Source organism: Zalophus californianus, chromosome 6 (genome assembly GCF_009762305.2).
Source record: "Zalophus californianus isolate mZalCal1 chromosome 6, mZalCal1.pri.v2, whole genome shotgun sequence".
Lineage (NCBI taxonomy): Eukaryota > Metazoa > Chordata > Mammalia > Carnivora > Otariidae > Zalophus > Zalophus californianus.
In genome coordinates, this window is record NC_045600.1 from 108,541,986 (window position 1) to 108,558,900 (window position 16,915).

Sequence of the window (16,915 nt, forward strand, 5' to 3'; positions counted from 1 at the left end):
AGGCAGGAAGAGAGCTTTCACCAGGGACTGAATCAACTGGAACCCTGATCTTGGTCTCCCAGCCTCCAGAACTGTGAGAAAATAAATTTCTGTTGTTTAAACATAGTTTATGGTATTTTTGTTATGGCAGCTCAAGCAGACTAAGACACCTGGTATCAACATTTTACCATTTTGAGTGAAGTGTTGAAACATTTAGATCCCTCTACCTCCCTCCATATAATTGTCTTATTTACTCACAGATACTGAGAACCATACACAGCATTTTAATTTTTGCTTCAACAATCAAACATAAGTTTAAAAACTCAAGAGAAGGAAAATCTATTATACTTACCCACATTTTATTTTTTGTTATTCTGTCTTCATTTCTTATGTTTCAAGTTTGCTTCTTTTATCATTTCCTTTTTGTTGAAGAACTTTATCCAGTGTTTTAGGGTCAATCTCTGGTAACAAATTCTTTTAGTCTCTCCTCATCTGAGAATGTCTTGATTATCCCTTCATTACTGAAGGATATGTTGGTATTTTCTCATGATTACATTTAGGTTATGCATCTAGAATTTCTGATTCTTTAAAAAAATTTTCCCATTTCTAATTGAAATTCCCTATCTGTTCACCCATTTGCTCATATTTTCCTATAGGTTCTCTATCATATTTATTACACCAGTCTTAAGGTCCTTTTCAGCTAATTCTAACATGAGTCACTTGTGGGTCTGCTTCTACTGACCTCAATTACAGGTCACATTTTTCACTTCTTTGCATGTGTAATAATTTTCTTATTGTGTTTTGGGCATTGTAAATAATATGTTGCAGAAACTCTGGGTTGAGTGATCTTCCTGTAAAGAGTATTATATTCTGTTATGGCAGCAGTTAAATTACTGGCATATTACCTTGATTCTTGGGGGATTAGTTTTGGCCCTTGTTACAGTAGCTATATTCAGTTTGGCCCTTGGTCCTCAGATGCAATCTTTACTCATAAAGTGTGGCCCTCCTGGCTTGTCAGTGCAAAGTCCAAGCTGTTTACTGAACTCCTCTATTTTGGCTGGATGTAAATGCTAAATTTAAACAGCTTAAGTCCTAGGCAGCTGCTAAAATGTCAGCTCAGTTCCTTAGCTTCCTTCTTTTTTCTGGGTTTCTTGAGGCTTTGTTCCATGCATACATGATTTAGGAATCTGTCAGGATTTAAGGGAAATTTATGTGAAAAAATTTTGATCTCCTTCTTTTGTGGCTTTTTTCTTTCTGGGATTCCCCCACCCCCACCCCAACATACACCCATTTCCAGTGCATCTGGATCACTTCCAAAACTGGCTGTCTCTTCAGCCTAGTAAAACTGTTACTCTCTGCTTGAGCTGTATTTCCCCAGGCACTGCAGTAGACTATGAAGTGCCTTCAGGTGAAAATCTGATTCAATGTGGACCTCACACAGTGAGCTTCCCTTCCTCAAGGATAATATTCTTTCCATTTCTCCCTACTTTGGGTTGCTCTCCAGTGCCTTCACAGAGTTGTTTTTTACATTTTGTCCAGGATTTATAATTGTTATTGGCAAGGCTGCTACTCTGTTACATGAACTGGAACTGGATAAATATGTTTTGATTCAAGGATATTTAGAATTAACTATAAAGATGTAGAACAAGCAGTGTTAATACTTATGTCTTAATGAATTTATTTCTGTCTGGCACTTTAGGAATTTATACTGTTTAATAGAATTTAGCATGCTAGGTTTGCAATTCTAACTTAAAATGTGTAATTGAATAATTGGTTTAAACTTGTCATATAATGTTTAAATCTCACTTATGTTATAAACAGTATGGAAACAATTAAAGGCATTTTAGACACATCATATTTATATTTAATTGAATTTACAAATATTACTTAGATACTTTGGAGAGGTTTCTCTGTAAATCAGATACTGAAATACTTAAAAAGGAAGCTGACTATATTAAATTTCAAAATTTAATTTGAAATAATTAAGGCATTTAATTAAATTTATAAGTGGAACCAAAATTCATACAAGCTCCTTATTAGTAATTATTAAATTTTTCTACATTTATAAGGAAAATAAGAGAATGATTAGCATTGTAAATTGAACCAGAATTTTATATTTGTAACTTTAACAAATTGAACAATTAACTTTAAAACAATATTCTAAGTGAAGATTTATTGACAGAGACTAAGTACATGGGTTTGGATTCTATATTGTTAAAATTGTTCCAGACCACAATTCATTTAATGTCTGTCATCCTCAATTTCTTAATCTGTAAATGGGGATAATGGTACCTCCCCTAAAAGTATATGTTTCAATAAATAGTAATGTTCATGATGCTAATAATGATGATTAATGATAACCTATTTTCAGAGGAGAATTATAGCTAATGTGTAGAGTGTGATTTCAGTTTTCTGTTAAAAAAAGATATGCAAACACAGATATTAAAAAAATTCCAGGAGGCTATGTATTTGACTTTAACTTTTATATACAATTATCTACCATTTCTAATGTTTTCACCATGTAAATATATTATATATTTATTTGTGTGTGTGTGTGTATTCATATATAAAACTTTTAGTTGTAGCTACATTATTTTGTGAGGTGGGATTATGAGTAATTTTTACTACTTGTTTCTTAATTTTATTTATTTTTTTATGTTGAACAGATATAATATATAATCAGAACAAACCTGAGCTTTTTAAAGTTAAGAAAAAGACATCCATCTTTCCTTGGTTTTAATCTTTCATGAAGATCTTACCACAAGGATTCAGGGAGATAGAAAGAAGTCATGCTCAGTATAATCCATCAGCATAGCCATTAAGTTATTCAGAAATCCTTCTTTAGCATATTTGCTTTGAGATTGGGTGCAGACTGATTTCCATCCATCCACATTTCATTTCTGCCAGTAAATGTGGTCTTGCTTCATTGTGTAATGGAGGTGCATGCCTTTGCCTGCCCTGGGTCTGCCAGTAGGGTGTGTGTCTGGGGAGAACCCTTGTATCCTTTTGTTTTTTCCTTTTGCCACCCCATTTCACTCTTCATGCTCTCTTCTAAAAACCGTAAGCACTCTTGAGGCCTCCCTGATTCCTCAACCCCCGTCCCGGGGGATTTCCGTATCTGTCTCTTAAACTCCTTCCTCTTCCCAGGACCCATGTCGGAATATCCAAACGCCTACTGGATGTTCTCACCTCAAACCCAGCAAGCCAAACACTGAAAGAGTTCCATAGTCTACAAACCAGCTTTTTGTCCTTTTTAAAAATAATTGTTAATGGGCTCTCCAGATATTTATTTAACCAGACAAACTGAACTTAACAATTCATTGGTCATTTCCTCCCCAAGGTGCCTATAAAGTGTCCTCATCATTTATTCACTGTCTTGAAGCAAAAGCAATGCATTTTGAGCCTTAAAAATGTACTCCCCCACTGAGAAGAGGCAACTTATTTACAGAAGAGTCCCAACTAATATATGTAGATACCCGACCTCCTACTCCAACTATGGCCTGTACTTAGTGACTCATTTCCAAAGAGTAGAGTATAGGAAGGGAAAATATAGTAACTTTAGAGGATAGAAGCCTTGCCAACACCACGTTAATCAGGTGATGAAGGTTAACATCACCAGTGATGTCATGTAGATATCAGGTACCCCCCGGTAAGATGAGATGAGTAAGGCACTTCACGTCCATGATTCACCCCAAAACCGATAACCCCAGTCTAACCATGAGAAAACATCTGACAAACCCAGAAATTGAGGGACATTCTACAAATATCTGACCTGTATTCCTCAAAACTGTCAAGGTCATTCGGAAAAAAAACAAAAACAAAAACAAAAAAAGACTTGAGAAACCATCCCAGATCAGAGAAGACTAAAGAGACATGATAACTAAATGCGATGTGGGTTCCTGGATTGGATCCCAGAATTGAAAAGGGACATCAGTGGAAAAACTGGGGTGAAAGCTGATAAAATCTAGTGTTTCCTTAATGATGATGTACCAATGTTGCCTTTCTAGTTCTGACAAATGCACCATAGTAATTAAGAAGATAATATTTGGGGAAACCGAAACTGGATAAACAAGGAGGAGTTCTCTGTACTATATTTGCAATTTTTCTGTTGTCTAAAATTATTCCAAAATTTAAAGTTTATTTTAAAAAATCATTTCCCCATATACTATACCCTGTGTAAAGCCCAGACAGTAAAACATCCCTATCTGAATATAAATGGTACCTGTCAGTTAGATACTATGTAGTAGAATTGAACAATTAAAGCAACATAATTTATTTTTACTTTATACTGATTATAATTGTGGAAGAGAATACCAACTGCCTGCTATCAATTCTTTCCAACAGAGCCTACATTGGTGCTCAGCTGAATGGCTACATTTACTGCCTCCCTTATAGCCTCTGGGGACTCTGTGACTAACTTCTGATCAATGCTGTGGAAACAGAAGTATACGACATTTCTGGGGAGTCTCCAACAGGATGGAAGCTCCCTTCCTCTTTCCTGATGCTGCTATGAGAATGGGAAGACACTGAGGTGGTCCACCAAGGCCAATGGAGCCACAAGAGAGCGTGAGTCTGAGTGTTTGATGAATTCTTGGAGGTGTCACACCTAATTCTGATTGATACATGATCATACCCATCATTTTTTAAAAATGGGAAAAATTCAGAAAAGTATATAGGTGCATTCAGAAGAGAAGAAACATGAATTGCAATTCTACCACCCAGAAATAGATTGTTTTGACATATCCACTATCATTTATGAGGTAAATAGATACATGTTAGATTTAAAAAACCTCTTAGGATTCTACATAATGAGCTTTCTATCTTATTTTTTTAAGTTTGTTTTTTTAGTAATCTCTACACTCAACATGGGGCTTGAACTCATGACCCCGAGATCAAGAGTTGTGCGCCCTTCCAGCTGAGCCAGCCAGGTGCCCCTCTATCTTATTTTTATTTTTATTTATTTTAAAGATTTTATTTATTTATTTGAGAGGGAAAGAGAGTGAGGGAGAGCACAAGAGTAGCAGAGGGAGAAGCAGACTCCCTGCCGAGCAGGGCTCAATCAATGTGGGGCTCAATCCGGGGACCCTAGGATCATGACCCAAGCTGAAGGCAGATGCCCAACTGACTGAGCCACCCAGGAGCCCCTCTATCTTATTTTTATTTTTATTTTTTTAAAGACTTTATTTACTTATTTGAGAGAGAGAGAATGAGAGATAGAGAGCACGAGAGGGAAGAGGGTCAGAGGGAGAAGCAGACTCCCCGCCGAGCAGGGAGCCCGATGTGGGACTCGATCCTGGGACTCCAGGATCATGACCTGAGCCGAAGGCAGTCGCTTAACCAACTGAGCCACCCAGGCGCCTCTCGTCTATCTTATTTTTAAAAGCAATGTTATATCATGAGCATTTTCTATGTATTTATTCTTTTAATATTGTTTTGATGTTTGCACAATATGCATTACAGTGATGAATGACTACGAGGAGTATGAATTTGGTGTTACACAGACTTGGGCCACTGGCTGTGTAACCTCGAGTAAGTTGTGCCACCTCTCTATAAGATGGGAATAAATAGAGGATTTACCTTTTAGAGTGATCGAGAGGATTAAATGAGTTAACACACAAAATCTCTAGCAGAGGGTCTGGATCTTAGTAAGGTCTTAATAAATATATTTTTATTTATTAAGAGAAATCAAACAGAAGGAATTAGATAACCCAAATATTAGCAACAGCAAAAAGACATTATCACCATTAGATGTAAGGAAAGAGGGAAATGGCCGTGTAACCAGAACCCAGGGCAAGGGTCACCCAGCCCGAATCACGGAAGATCTTTCCTATGGGAGCTAGAACCATGGAGGAAATTCAGCTACTTCTAGAGATGCCACTGGAGGTGCAGAGGGGTTGGGCGGGGGGGAAGATTCTGGGTTCTCCCTTTCTCCCACCTTATATCTCTTTCCACACCCTCCCATTGGCCAAACCCATCTAGGGCCCTGGGAAACAGAGTTTTCAGGGATCAGTTTTGAGATACAGAGCATCTGGGGAAGAGGATCTGGATGGAACGGATCTGATGGAAACAGACCCAGGACTAACACAACCACCCCTTTTACTATTCATTCATTCTCACTCTTCCACCCATATTTCACAACTTCAGACTTTAAACACCTCTCTCCTACAAATGCTTTCTCCTTCCCTCTAACAAGAGGAGTTGCAAATCGCACTAGTCATCATAGTCATCTTGGGTCCAAGATCTCCAGGGGAATTTCAGCCCTCCCCATTTAGTTTGGTTGTGGCTTCTCATGGTCTAGTGAATTCATTGTGAACCTAAGCACCAACAACATTCCTCAGATAAAATACCAGGGTAAGAAGGAGGGGGGAAAGAGATATCAATGTTTAGCACATACAAAACATATATATAGATCCTTCAGTCCTCATCTTTATAACAGGTCACAAAGCTATCATTAATATTTTATCACTGATGACATATCATTTTATCATTGATATTTTATTCCATCACCCATTCCATGTTACCCTGGCCCTCAGTTAGTACCTTCACTAGTTGGGATTATTTACTTGGTGAGAAATACCTTCATATCTGAATGGTCTGAGTCCTTGTTATGCCATGGCTTTATTGGGTTACTTTATTCTTTAATTGACCTTTAATACTGGAAAGCAGTTGTTATTCTTGAACTATTTCTCTTCTAAGTGGCACCCTAGGGACTCCCCTCAGTCACCGATATGGTTCTTCCTGCGCCAGATGTGTAACAGCAATGTAATTTTCCCTTGGTAATTGATACCAATAATTCCAGAAAGTACAGTTGTCCTTTCTCAACCTGTCAATTCAGTGGCCTGAGGAATCTGAAATGGTCAGGTGGCATACTCAACTTCAAGGTTAATGGGACCATTATTGTATCTCCTGAAGGAATAATACTTTTCTTGAAGACCTAGGTCACAAAACCAGCAGAGCCCAAGGTTTGGGAATGGGAAAGAGAAAATTCTTCCAGTGACTATCATGTATAACAGTGAGAGGGGCCACTCCCAATCCTAAATCTTAGTTAGACCCTTTAGGGTAGCACTCCAACCTTGCAGGTATTGTCTCTAGGTAGACACCAAAAAAAAAAAAAAAAAAAGGTCTTTAGTAAGTTATTCTCTGTTTAACTTCTGTGTGATTGCCTATATGATAAAACCAGTGAATTTCATGGGCAGGAGCCTATTGATGCATTTCTATTGCCATGAAGTGAGTACTTTGGTAAAAAAAATAAGTGTATCAAATTTAATGATCATAAATAAGATTTTCTGATGGGGTGCCTGGATGGCTCAATTGGTTGAGCATCCGACTCTTGGTTTTAGCTCAGGTCATGATCTCAGGGTCGTGAAATCCAGCCCTGTGTTGGGCTCCATGCTCAGCGTAGAGTCATGCTCAGCGTAGAGTCTGCTTACGACTTTCCCTCTCTCTCTTTCTCCCCCATACCCCCACTCTCTCTCTCCCACATAAATAAATAAATAAGTCTTTTTTGAAAAAAGATTTTCCCTAGCTCCACAGATGGTATACTAGTAAAAGCCTGGTGGACAGGGAAGACAAACAGATACACCAAAATAAGAGTTTATCCTATTTGGGATAAATTGATGAGTCCAAGGTAACAGAGTTGCTAATGGGTAATTGACTGGTCTTCTTAGGAAATAGTACTCAGCCTTGGTTTCTTCTGTTAGCTGGCCCACTCTAGATTCATAATTGCATTTGGTTGATTTGGCCACCTTAGTATTAAGAGCCTTCTCTGCAATAGTTGCCCTTGAGTGAGCATTAACTTGGGACACTTTAGGCCTCTTTTCAGATGGTCCTCCTCATACCTCTTACCCAGACTTTCTTGTCACCTTACAATCTTGTTCTTTCCAAGCCCCTAACCAGGTGTTAGCCACTGCCCAAAACTCAGTGTAGATCTATTTCTCAGGTCATTCTTCTCCCATGTATAGTGAGCAACCATAAGAATTCCTCCTAGCTCTGTCTACCGGTTGGAATTTCCTTCACCACTGTCCATCAGGGCCATGCCTAATTGGGGCTGTACTATGGCAGCATCCACTTCTGGTTAGAGTATCTATAAACCATGCACAAGTTCTTTCTTTATCAACTTGGCAATGAGAGGTCCTCATAAGGGCATAGGTGTGAGTTGAAGGAGGAGCAGAGTCAAAGCAGAAGTTGATAGATGTAAATTGCTGTGCCTTCCAGATCTACCTGAACCTGATCTCATGGATACCGCTTCCATTTGATAAGAGATTATTTTTGCATACACCAACCCTTGTGGCCTAATGGATTAGAGAGCAATCAATTCATGATGGGAAGCTCAAGCCACATAGTCACTCATAGTCCATGGGATAGTGAATACTGTGGCCCCCTCCCTATATCTCTTAATCCAGAATTGAGACACTCATTACCCTAGTTACCAGAAGCATGATCACAGTTAAGCCCCCTCTGGAAATTTCCCAAGTCCATAGGAACAGCCTTGCTCAAAGTTATGCCCCCTCCCTGGGGGAAAGCCTGCATCTAATAACCTCGTTGATGTGGCAATACTTGGCTCCTTTTCCTCTTCAAGGCAAGACAACTCTACAGGGACATCCCAACTCCAAAGTTCCCTGTGTGTACAGCTGAGGCCTCTGTTGCAACCATATCACAGTTCAACTTCTCCCTCTGCCCAGTTCGGACTCTCTCACAGTTGTTTCTCCCAGGTGCAGTCCCCAGGATGCCTCCTGTGCACCAATCTCCATTTCAGAGTTGGCTTCCTGGGGAACCAAACACACAGTCAAACGTTCAGACTCTATGAAGTCCTCAAGGCATGCCAGAGCCTTCTTCTCAAAGGGAGAATGGTTATTAGCCAGGAAGGCTCAGCTTTGCTTCAGAATTCTATGGGACTATGCTGTGATTCTCTTCTTGGGACTTTATTGTTCCACAAAACTTTGAGTACCATTAGATCTATCGGGTCACAGGCCAGAGCCACAGCCTGGACCCACTATAGAATCTGCTCTTACTCTGTCTTACAGATTACTTGGTAGATGGGTTGAAGCATCACACCCAAGTATGGAATAGATAGCCTCTGAAATCTAAAGAAGTTCAGGAATGGTACAGATAATTCAGTAAAATACATTAATTTTATAGATACTTAGTAATGTCTATTGTGTCAGTCACTCTGAGAGATGCAGGGAAAAAAATGAAAAGTGGATTCACCCTTCAAAGAATTTCATGTAGTCAATTGCATAGCATTATGAGCCATGACTATGGCTTCTTGTGGACAGCACCATACTGCATTTATGTATGAAGTGCTATAAGCATGCAAGGAAAGAGTAATCATTCCTACCCTGGCAGGCTGAATAGGAGGAACAGGTAATATCTGGTCATATTAAACTGAACTGATCAGCTCAATGAACAACAAAATATTTTATTCAGGCCAAATATGAAAGGTGTTAAGATACTTCACAACTCTGAGATTTAAGCTGTTTCTAAGTATGTAATTTACCTATCACATAAATTTGTTTTCTGGGTTTACACCCTAAAAAATGCAACAGAATTATTTCTATTTCTCCTTTATAAAAGGAGAATTTAAAAATAACTCAGATAATTTCTGATTGATCTTCAAGACAACAACAATAAATCTTCACCATTACCACTTTCTGCTTATGGTCTGGCATTGAACAGTGATAAACAACTATACACTTAGTTATAAATCAAGTGCTAAATGGGTGTTCTAAGTATATTATTGGACATAATAATATTGGTATCAAATTTTGAGAGCTGAGTACAGTTATTCTTTTGTCTCTTAATGATAAATCAGATGCAAGATACTCAGAACACCCTAGCATTAATTCTCATTCACTATTTCTACTGTGTGTGTATGTGTGTGTGTTTTAGACTAGGAAGTCTTCTTAGAAATAAAGTCAGGAAATGTTCAGTAACTTGGATCAACAGTCTGTATATGACATCTTGTATACATGTAAGTCAAATGTGATCAAGATTGAATGGGGGCACTTGGGTGGCTCAGTTGGTTAAATGTTGGACTCTTGATCTCAGCTCAGGTCTTGATCTCTGGGTCGTGAGTTCAAGCCCTGCATTAGGATCCACATGCCACATGCAACATGGGGTCGACTTAAAAAAATATTGAATAATTTATATTTTCTTATTGACAACAAAGATATTTTGAACTTTCCTTACAAAAAATTAATTTCTCTGATGCCTTTTTTCTAAACTAACACACACAGAGGCATTTAAATGTCTTGCCTTATACTGTTATAGCTAAGATCTTAAGGTTTAGTGTATACTTGAGATGATGTTGATAGTTGACAGTGGTGTGTGTAAATAATGTATCTCTAAAAGTCTTCTTGATAAATTCAAGCCTTTTTGGTTAACTGTCAGACCTGATTATTTAATGGTTGCTATTTTTCAGCCTTGTAAATTGGCAGGAGATATATCAGGTTTGCCCCTTTTTTGTTGTTCAATTGTGCTGGCTTTATTAGTGTTATCTTTGATCCAAGGTCCCTTTGGGGGCCCAATTTTACAACATTTCGTGGGGGGGGGTTAGTTAAGTTAAAAGGAGATAATATAGTCTGTAAATCCATGTAACTCAGTGCCTGTAAACTTTCAGTGCATTGCTGTGAGCTAGAGGAAACTCTCAAGGGCACCATTGTCAGCTGCTCCACGTCATGGAGCCACCTCTCATCCCTCAGCGCCCTGGGCTTCCCCTAGATAATGTGACTGTCTTATGTTGAGGTGAGGGTACTAGTGTCAGTCTGATTACAGCCACCTCATTTTATTGTGTTTTGCTTTACTGTGCTTTGCAGCTACTGTTTTGTTTGTTTTGTTTTGTTTTTTACAAATTGAAGGTTTGTGGCAGCCTTGCGTGGAGCAAGTCTATGGGCGCCATTGTTCCAACAGCATTGGCTCACTTCATGTCTCTGTCACATTTTGGTTATTCTTGCAATATTTCAAACTTTTTCTTTATTATGTTTGATAGGGTGATCTGTGATCAGTGATTATGACTCACTACCTCAGATGATGGTTAGCATTTTTTGGCAATAATGTATTTTTAAATTAAGCTATGTACATTGTATTTTTTTTTACATAATGCTATTGCACACTTAGTAGACTACAGTACAGTTTAAATATAACTTTTATACTCACTGGGAAACCAAAAAATTCACTTGATTTACTTTATTGTGATATTAGCTTTATTATAGTGGTCTGGAACTGAACCCTCAATGTATCTGAGGTAAGCCTGTATTACAAAATCGTGCATGAGTAAAAATCCATTCCAACTGCAAGATAGACCAATGGATTCAATGCAACAGCATACTAAAAGTTTATTGCTATGGTTTCAGATTCTGCATTGTGACTAACCTAAAAAACTAAACACAAGGATCTGAAAAGGCTATTGAAATATTTATTTTTTCCAATTACAAATCTCTATGAAATCAGATTATCTTCAAATATTTCTATCAAATAACATATCACAACAAATTAAATGCCAAAGCAGAAATAAGAATTTGGCTGTCCTCTATTAGGTCAGACCTTGAGGAGATTTGTAAAAATTAACTAAGGGTTTAATTTTCTCATTACCTTTTTTTGTGTTTTTGAAAATTTAGTTATTTTTCATAAAATATGTTGTTTGTGGTACTATGCAATGGGTTATTATTGTTATCTTAAAGTCAATTGACAAATATTTTTAAATTCACAAATTTTATTTCTAATATGGTATCAATAGACATAACTTTCATAAAGAAAAACTCTCAGAATTGTCAGTAATTTTGAAAACACAAAAAAATGAAGAAAATGAATGTACCGTGGTAATATCAACTATGTGGACAACTTTTATTAACATAATAAGGAGTAAAAACAAGTTTGCAACACTAGTATGATGTCTGTTTAAAAGTTTCAAGGCATGATGTCAGCATCATGGCTGAATTAAGATGTCCCTCATCTGTGTCCCCTCCCCCAACAATAATTTGGCATCCATCCACAGGCAAAAGTGCCTTTGTGGAGCCTTGGGATCTAGCCCCATATACCAAGGGACCTGGGAGGAGTCTCGCCTACCTGTGCATCAGGTAATAGACATACAGACCTCAGTCCCAGCCGTGAACCCTGCAAGTGTCCGTGAACTGGCTCCAGCCCTCCTTGGCCATGATATGGAAGCCTCTTAGACAATCCCCCACAGATGGATGTCCAGGTTTCTAGCGGAGAATTTCCAGTACACTGCTAGAGAAAAAAAAAAAAAATATATATATATATATATATATATATCTATATATCTATAATATAAAAAAATATGTGAGTTTGGCTGCAATGGAGAGGGCAAGAGGAATGGTTTGACTTTACCTGCATCATCCCTGCCTCAAGGTAATAACTTAGGGCCAAGAGAGATCTTCTTGGCCTGTGATATTTCTCATGGGGAAAAGAGAGAACATGTGAATGAGCACCTGGATTCCCCAGCTGTGTGGGATGCTCCCAAAGAAGCTCATTTCTCTCTCACCACATCCAGCATACTGAATCATGAGTTGTATGACCAGGGAGGTGGGCAAGACGAGGCTGGGAGAATAGCAGATATGACTCCCCGAGGACATTAAAGGATGTGGGTCTTACTAACTGTGTTGCAGTCTCCTTCATGAAGCCTGCACAAAAGCCATTGGGGAAACCTTGCTCTCAAATCTCCCAGTTGACCCATGGGCACCCACAGCACTCTATATATGACAGAGAGACAGACAGACAGACAGGCAGACACACACACACACACAAACACACACACACACCATGGCCAGCTCCCTGGTGCTCCTGCTGGTGGCAGTGAAAGCGAGGTTTGGCAGACAGTTTAGCTAGCAAGCATGTACAGAAAGCCAGCCCTAATCTCCAGGCCAAGGAGAGACTACAAACTTGAGCTTTAGCACCACCTTTGGGAAAACAAAAGAGAGGCTGTCAGAGCTCAGCCTGGTGCATTTCAGAATAGAGAAAAGGCATACAAGCTTAAGAGTTCTGCCACAAGAGGGAGCAAGAAACATGGAGCAGGTGTATCCACGGAAGTTCGGAGAAAGCCTCCAAGTCCCTAGCAGGGTTGATGGAAGGTATTTCTCTCCCGAAGGCAGTTAATAAAGACTGGAGGAGGTGACTCCTCATTCTATGTGAAGACAGCACGTAAAGCTTCAAGGACATGAAAAATTAAGGAAGCATGACACCACCAAAGGATCACAATAATCTTCCATAACCAATCCCAAAGATAGAGAGATCGGTGATTTAACTGATAAAGAATTTAAAATAACTTTTTAAGGAAACTCCATCAGTTATAAGAAAGCACAGAAAGCAATTAAATGAAATCAAGAAAACAATATATGAGAAAAATGGTAAGTTTAACAAAGAGATAAAAATCATAACAAAGAACCAAACAAATTCTGGAGCTGAAGATGACAATGAATGAAATGAAAAAAAAATGCAATAGACAGCATCACCAAGAGAAAGGATTCATCAGGAAAAGAACCTGTGAGTTAGAAGATGGGAACTTTGAACTTATTCAATCATAAGAAAGCAAAGAAAAAAAGAAATAGAATGAAGAAAGCCTATGTCACCTATGGATTCCATCAAAAGAAATAATTTGCAAATTATTGAAGTTCTGGAAGGAAAAGAGAGAGATAGAAGAGGGCAGGAAACTTATTTAAATAAATAGTGGTTGAGAACTCCCAAATCTGGGGAGAGATTTGGATATCCAAGTTCATGAAGCTCATAGGCCACCAAAAAACTCAGCTTAAAGAGATCCTCTCCAAGACACATCATAACAAAACTGTCAAAAATCAAAGACAGATAAACAATCTTAAAAGAAGCAAGAGAAGAGAATCTTGTAACTTACAGAGGAACCTCCATAAGGCTATCAGTAGATTTTTTATCTTTAAAAATATTTTGAGAGAGAGAGCACACGCGCGTGCACACGCTTGAGCATGAGTGGGGGTGGGGGGAGAGGGAGAGGGAGAGAGAGAATCCCACGCGGAGTGTGGATCCCGATGTGAGGTTTGATCCCACAACCCCGAGATCATGACCTGAGCTGAAATCAAGAGTCAGATACAACTGACTGAGCCACCCAGGCACCCCTATCAGTGCATTTCTTAACAGAAACCTCACTGGCCAGGAGAAAGTGGGGTGATACATTCAAAGGGCTGAAAAGAAAAAAACTAGTCAAGAATACTCTATTCAGCAAAGTTAGCCTTCAAAAATGAAGGAGAAATAAAGACTTTCCCAGACGAAAGCTGAGGGAGATCATCACCATTACATATACATATATATATATATACAACACTCATAAAGGGAAGTATATGACAATTTCAGAATACTCTGATACTGTAATATGGTGATATGTTAACCACTTAACTCTAGTATAAAGATTAGTGGACAAGAGTATTAAAAATAACTACAGTGACAAAAACTATAGTGACAATCATTTGTTAATGAATGCACAATATAAAAGAGGTAAATTGTGACATCAAAAACAAAAAAACATGGCTGAAAGGATAGTTTCCATGTGTGACTGAAGTTAAATTTTTATTAGCATAGAATAGACTGTTATATTTTATATAAGATGTTTTATTTAAGCTTTATGGTAACCACAAAGCAAAAACTTACAGTAGATTCATAAACAATAAAGAGAAGGGTATAACAGACATACAGAATATGCCATCCAATGGCAGTAGAATACACATTCTTCTCAAGTGCACCTGGAACATTCTCAAGGATAGATCATAGGATAGTTCACAAAACAAGTTGAGCACATATAAGAAGACTGAAATCATACCAAGTATTGCTTCTCCCACAATTATATAAAACTAGAAATCAATAATAGGAGGAAAGCTGGAAACTCCATAAATATGTAGAAATTAAACAACACACTCCTGAAAAACCAATGGGTAAAAGGAGAAATTAAAAGGGAAATAAAAAGATATCTTGAAACAAATGAAAATGGAAACAACGTATCAAGACCTATGACATAGAGCAAAAACAATTCTTAGAGGGAAGTTTATTGCAATAAATGCCCACATAAAGAAAAAAGAAGTGCTTAAATAGATAACCTAACTTTACACCTCAAGGAATTAGAGAGAGAAGAATGAACTGAGCCCAAAGATAGCAGAAGGAAGGAAATAACAAAGACCAGAGCAGAAATAAATGAAATAGATACTGAAAAAATGGTAAAACAGATCAACAAAACTCAGAGTTGTTTTTTTATTTATTTTTTATTTTTTTAAAGATTTTTATTTATTTATCAGAAAGAGAGAGACAGAGGCAGGCAGAGGGAGAAGCAGGCTCCTTGCTCAGCAAGGAGCCCGATGTGGGACTCGATCCCAGGAGCCTGGGATCATGACCTGAGCCGAAGGCAGATGCTTAACCGACTGAGCCACTCAGGCGTCCCTCAGAGTTGTTTTTTTAAAAACATAAACAAAATTGACAAAACTTTAGCTAGACTATGGAAAAAAAAAGAGAGAAGACTCAAATAAATGAAATTAGAAATGACAGAGGAGAAAGGACAATTGACACCACAGAAATATAAAGGATAGTAATAGTATGAACCAAGACACCAACATATTGGAGGCAGAAGAAATAGATAAATTCCAGGAGGCATACAACCTACCAAGACTGAATCGTGAGGAGACAGAAAATCAGAACAGATCAGCCACAAGTTAGGAGACTGAATCAGTAATCAAAAATTTCCCAGTAAGAAAAGCCCAGGACCAGATGGGCTCCCTGGTAAATTCTGCCAAACATTTAAAGAATTAATACCAAACCTTCTCAAACTCATCCAAAAAATAGAGGAGAAAACACTCCCAAACTCATTTTACCATGACAGCATCACCCTGATACCAAGGCCAGATAAAGACACCATGAGAAGAGAAAACTATAGGCTGATAACTATGATGAATATAGAAACAGAAATTCTCAAAAAAATGCTAGCAAACCACATTGAATAGCACATTAAAAGGATCATACACCATGATCCAGTGGTGCAATAAGTCAGACAGAAAAAGACAAATACTGTTATTTAATATCTGATATACTGTTATACTGATATCACTCACATGTGGAATCTAAAAAAGCCAAACTCATAGCAACAGAGTAGAATAGTAGTTGCCAGGGGCTGGGGGGGGGGGGCGGCGGGGGCGGAATGGGGAGATGTTGGTCAAAGGGTCAAACTTCCAATTATAAGATGAATGCATTCTGGGGATCTAACGCCCAGCATGGTGATTATAATTAACAATGATGTATTATATACTTGAGAGTTGCTAGGAGAGTAGCTCTTATATGTCCTCACTCCAAAAACGCAATCGTCATGTGAGGTGATGGAGGTGTTAACTAACACTACTGTGGTAAACGTTTCACAATCCATAAGTGTATCAAATCAACACGTTGTACCCCTTAAACTTACATAATGTTATATGTCAATTACATCTCAATAAAGCTAGGGAAAATGTTGACTGGAAAGATTTATTGAAAGTGGTCATATAAGGGGGCGCCTGGGTGATGCAGTGGGTTAAGCAACGGACTTATGGTTTCCGCGCTCAGCGGAGAGCCCAATTGAGGATTCTTTTTTTTTTTTTAAAGATTTTATTTATTCATCTGAGACACAGAGATACAGAGAGAGAGAGAGAGAGAGAGCATGAGCAGGGAGAGAGGGAGAAGCAGGCTCCTCGCTGAGCCAGGAGCCTGACGTGGGGCTCCATCCCAGGACTCAAGGATCATGACCTGAGCTGAAGGAGACGCTTAACCATCTGAGCCACCCAGGCGCCCCCTGCTTGAGGATTCTTTCTCCCTCCCCTCTGTCCCTCCTCCCACTCTCTAAAATAAATGAATCTGAAAAAAAGTGGTTGTACAAGGGGGGAAGGGAATTGAAGAGGAGCTGAAGTAAAATGTACAAAAATGAAACAAAAGAGGGGCTTTGCAA

The 16,915-nt window shown here is 38.4% G+C and overlaps 1 long non-coding RNA gene across 2 annotated transcripts in view; it reads right to left on the bottom strand.

Moving 5' to 3' along the window:
- Positions 1 to 358: 358 nt before the first annotated feature.
- LOC113908623 overlaps positions 359 to 16,915 on the bottom strand; it is a 72,264-nt gene continuing 55,707 nt past the window's right edge. Inside the window, exons 3-4 of one of the 2 annotated variants that reach the window (XR_003515552.1) lie at positions 12,071 to 12,204; positions 359 to 1,166 (exon numbers count right to left, since the gene is read on the bottom strand). This is a non-coding gene — a long non-coding RNA (uncharacterized LOC113908623). Of the gene's footprint in view, positions 1,167 to 8,620; positions 8,745 to 12,070; positions 12,205 to 16,915 lie in introns of those variants that run through there. The other variant, XR_003515553.1, reaches the window with a different exon arrangement.